The sequence below is a fragment of the Cynoglossus semilaevis genome, chromosome 17 (assembly GCF_000523025.1).
Source record: "Cynoglossus semilaevis isolate Cse_v1.0 chromosome 17, Cse_v1.0, whole genome shotgun sequence".
Classification (NCBI taxonomy): domain Eukaryota; kingdom Metazoa; phylum Chordata; class Actinopteri; order Pleuronectiformes; family Cynoglossidae; genus Cynoglossus; species Cynoglossus semilaevis.
The window spans coordinates 1,309,152-1,314,189 of record NC_024323.1 but is presented as its reverse complement, the minus strand read 5'-3'; the positions used below and the strand labels follow the sequence as shown (position 1 = coordinate 1,314,189).

Sequence of the window (5,038 nt, the reverse complement as noted above, 5' to 3'; positions counted from 1 at the left end):
TGCGGTACGGAGCTATAACAGTCACAGAACAGAATAAATGCAGAAATTGCGTTACTTTTACTTCCGAAATATAACTTAGTAAAGCACACAACTTTTTATATCGCTTTATAACATGACTTCGCTTACATCCGAACGCTCTCCATTGCCGCTTCCGGACACCATTTCTGTTATGGGAGACGGATCTGTAGCGTGGTGAAGTACAGTCGTGTGATTGGCTGCAAACGAACGAGACATCTGATTGGCTGCTGACGGGCCTCAGGTACAAAAAATGCATTTGTGTATCTGGTCACCGCTAACAAATCAATGCAGGAAGATTTACAAATGAAAAGCACGTCTTTTATTTTATGAAACTAACAAATATCTTCACATGCATACATTTGTGAATCCTCGTTTGTTTATTTATTGTTTTTGAGACTGTTCTAGCTCCATATTGCGGCCGCTTACCTCTGCTAGTTTGGGTGCGCTTAACCGGCCTGTGTGCGTTTGTGATTTAGCGTAAACACTGCCTCGGAATGGCTTACCATGAAAGCTTACTCAGCCGTAGCCAATCATCATCAAGTATGCGGTTGTCTAATCCCTCCTCCCTGGAAAAAAAGAAATACGGCTTCTGTGGCTGAGAGTGAAGTGACTTTATTTAATATGCGCCCCATGTAATTGTATGTAACGGTAACTGCATTGTAACTATGGAAATGGTAATTTTTTTAAAGATTACCCGTTACTGAAAATTCTCCTATTTTGAGCCAGTTATTCCCTTTTTTTTTTCTTTTTTTTACACACAAAAATAGCATCCTGGGAAAAACGGGGGGAGATGGAGCCATTGAATGTATATTTATATTTACCAGACCCTTTCATCCATCCAACGCAACTTACAAGTATGAGAGGAACCATTAGGGATATGTGGCTCCTCTGGGAATCAAACCCAGAACTCTCTGTTCTTTGCATGCAAGGCAGGCTAACATGCTAACCGCTACACTATGGAACCGCTGTAGATCAAAGGAATGCTGCATACGCCATGCGCTTGAGGTGCTTGGGCCTCAGAAAGGGAGAACAGGAGTTCAGGAACAGTGATGTAACAGTGGCTCGATCTAGTCTTATCTGCTCATTTTGGCTTAATTGGTTGCACGTTTGCCGAGCCAGGATGAAAAGTCGGGTCTAAGTCAGGCCGGGTGTGGATATTCTGGATAAGCGCGTGTTCACGGCATCTTCAAATAGACCTCGGAATCACTTACAGAATCACAAACGAATCAGTAAGATTAATGATAGCCTTGCTGTTAGCCTGGTCTGGAGCAGGCTAACAGCACATCGCGTTTAGTAATGCTCACTGGCTACTCAACTAATCCACCTCCAGATGTGGGTTTTGATCCCGTAGTAACTAATTCGGGTCCAAACCAGGTTGCGTGTGGACTCAAACTTTCATTCCGCATTACTTTTAACGATTCCGCAAAGTCTCGCACATGCTCATTTCCCACTGCCCATGCCGTCTCTTCGGTGCAGCTCCCCTACTGCCAGATCACTGATTTATCCTCTTCTTTTTCAAACTCAATCAGTGCCTTGCCATACGTTTGACTTTCATCAATTTCCTTGTTGGAAGGATATAAATCCGTGGATGTCACATCAATTCTCGTTTTGCACTTCAATTACGACGGGGTCGACTGCGTATTAGCGGGAGTCGATTCGTATTTTCATGTGAAAACGGCAGTAGCCTTTAAACCCGCCTGAGGGCAGCAGGTACAGGTCAGTTAATCACGCACTAACAGACTCCTGATCTTATTTTCTCTTGAAGTCTCTATCCCGCCACCGACCTGATGTCACGTGCATTGCCTTCCAGCCAGTTTTTCCCCCTCAAACGCTCGGCTGTCCTTTCCCAGTCTGTGGTAGTTCCTCCCCACCCCCCCCCCCCCCCAGGAACATCGCTCAACTGAACTCTACAATTTCTGCCATTTTTCTCTTCCCTTCCTACGTTGACGCTGCTGCGTGACATTTTTCAGGCTCTCTATTTGTTGCAACACCCGTGTAAGAGTATTTAAACCTTCCTCTCCCCGCATGTGATGCTTAGTCTTATTTAACGAAAAACTAAATTAAAATTGATCCTGTTGCTTCGAGAGCTGCTCAGAGGAGCAGGACTCACTGCAGCAGTATTGATTTTCTTTCTGGCACAGTAAATGGTACTTGATGGAAAGGCGGAAAAAAAAAAACAGCTCTGGGGTCATGATAACAGAGAACAGGACGGAGAGCCCCTGGACAAAGGAAAGTGACCGAGACCACTAGCACCAGGGGGGGGTCAAACCTAATAAGCTGTCAAGTCGGCCAGACCAGTACAATCATAACATAATTAACTATAAATAACAACAAGTCAAAATGACAGTAAATTCATACTTAATAAAAAAATGTATTTTTACAAAACATTTCCTGAACATAAAGTGTATTATTTTTATTTTCAAATTTCATCAAGCTGGCTGGATTGAAACCCCAAAGCGGCCCTGTTTTGGCCCACGGGCCTTATGTTTGGCAACCCCCTTTCCTGGATTATGGTGTTATTACTGTGTTAGCATGTGTGAGTGACATAGGTTCTTATGTACAGTATGAGTGTCAACTTTTGTGGCTATTTGGGGGCTATTTCTGAGGACTCCCAGTTATTGTAATTCAATAATCTATGATATTTTACCATTAGTTTTTTTATTTTAGTTGTGTCATTTCCTGTCGTCAGATATTTATTATTATTATTATTATTTATATATAATAAAATATAATTTAACAAAAATATTAATTTTACAAAAATATCCTAAACATGATGTGTTTACGTTTTTTATTTTGTATTTTTCAAAATTCATCAAGCGTGCCGGTTTTGGCCCGCGGGCCGTACGTTTGACACCCCTGACTTACACTGAACCAGACCCTTATCCTTGGTTCAGAGGCTTAATCCGAGCTGCTCCTGGTGTGTTGCAATCTCTGCGCTCCTCTGCTGTGCATTTGAAATGAGGTGGAATCACATTTCACCTCTTATCACTTTCACTCGAGCAGGCGCTGCACAGTGAGGAGGAGGAGGAGGAGGAGGAGGAGGGGGAGGAGAGACATGTTCTTATCGTTTTAAACCCTTAAAAGGATCATGTTCTCCAGAAAATACAAAACACTAGGCAAAAACCTGACGGCACGCGTTCATTCAAAAAACAAGTTCAATTTAGATACATTTAAATGAGGAATTATCTCATTTAAAAGGTAATGAGGAACTAACAGTTAATGATGAACACCATAGTGCAGTGGTAAGTATTATATAGCTTCAGTTTGTAATTTTTTTATTATTATTTTTTTTTGTATTAAAAAATCCCATTTGATTTTCTGGCGAGCCCAAGGTTGAAAAACACTGACATAAGACTGGACATTCAGAGACTATTTTCGTTTCCCGTTGAAGTCGGCTCAATTTACTAAACAACAATATCCTGGAAGTGAGATGTCAAATATTTCGGGACACACGCAGAGAATTGAGGAGGAGAAAGATTCAGGGAATTGACGTAAGAGTCAAAACACACAAAGGAGAACAGAGAGTTATTGCTGGAACACTTGCCGCTGGAAGACAAATAGAAACCTGTGCAGACGCTTTGAAGGAAGTACATCACATCCACCCAGGAAGAGAGGGTAAAAAAAAAAAAGGCGGGTAACCGAAGGTGATGTAACACAGGTTGACAGGTGCACAAAATCAGGGACGCACCGGAAGAAAGACGAGCCACAACAAGACACGGGAAGTGAGGCGGAAAAGACAAGATAATATATATATATATAAAAAAAGATAATAAAAAAATTAAAACAAAACGTATAATTTTATGAACAATTACATTTCTCCGCGTCTGAAGCACTTAAGTAATAAGGACATTAAAAAATTAAGGACCGTTATTGGTGTAAGCATGTCAGGATGGCCGAGCGGTCTAAGGCGCTGCGTTCAGGTCGCAGTCTCCCCTGGAGGCGTGGGTTCGAATCCCACTTCTGACAAGTCATTTTTGTGCAGTGTGTTGTAGCACATCTGTTGTTAATATACCATAAAGTGCTAATAACAATAACTATTATTATTATACTACAGTTAATATTATATTTATTATTATTATCATTATTATTGATGTTGTTGTTGTTGTTGTATTATTGTTATTATTATTATTATTAAAGGACATAGCTTAAACGACTGTCAAACCCACAACAAGTTAATAAAGCTAACATTGACCCAATACTAAGTATATTTTCTTAAGATTAGTTGCCAACAACCAAATCCTTTAATTATTGAACAGTATAACAGTAATTATTGGTGGATTCATTTTAGTTTTTTTTTTGCCCCCCATAAAATATGAATCATTAAATGAATCATTATAATGAAATCGCTGTGATTCCTTTCAAATTTCCTACTCGTATAACTGGCTACAGAAAGGTAGCAAAGTCAATAAAAGCTCATGCGTTGCTCGTAACAGCATTAATCATCAATTTACGTCTGTAATCACGCACCAGGAGACAGAGCCGCTGTGGACCCACGCTGTGGGTAAACCACACAGGTTTTTGATTAGAGGAGGGAAGTATAAACAGTCTGCAGTCAATTTCTGATGCCTGCAAGAGCATTTGAACACAAGAAAGAAAGAGATTTTGCCGCATCAGTCAACCAGAGCTGTGTGTTCTCCATTCTTTCTTTCTTTCTGCGCCGTAGCCTGAATGGGTAACCTTATTTAAGTAGGTCAACAATGTCAGCAGTTTGGAGGTTTTTTTTTTTTTTAAAAAAAAACATCCGAGAGAAAGACAGAACAAAGACGCACTTTAGTGCTGAACGCAGTAATGTCTCCGTCTCGGTTTAACGCCACAGTGGCACCTCGGCGAGGCACTTTTTTTTGTCGAGAATAATTTAACCTTTGCCAGCGTTAAGTTGACACTTTGTTTACTTCAAAGCGAGACGCAGTGTTTCTTTATATATTATATATTTATATATGAACTGTGTTAACTATGCAGTACATTGTATTTAAATTTATTTTTAAATATATGTATCTCATACTTTGTTTTTTACCGCTGT

At 40.3% G+C, this 5,038-nt stretch overlaps 1 non-coding gene across 1 annotated transcript; it reads left to right on the top strand.

The window, feature by feature from the left end:
• Positions 1 to 3,901: 3,901 nt before the first annotated feature.
• On the top strand, positions 3,902 to 3,984 carry trnal-cag (transfer RNA leucine (anticodon CAG)). Its single transcript has one exon. It is a non-coding gene; the product is annotated as a tRNA-Leu (tRNA).
• The last annotated feature ends 1,054 nt before the right edge of the window (positions 3,985 to 5,038 follow it).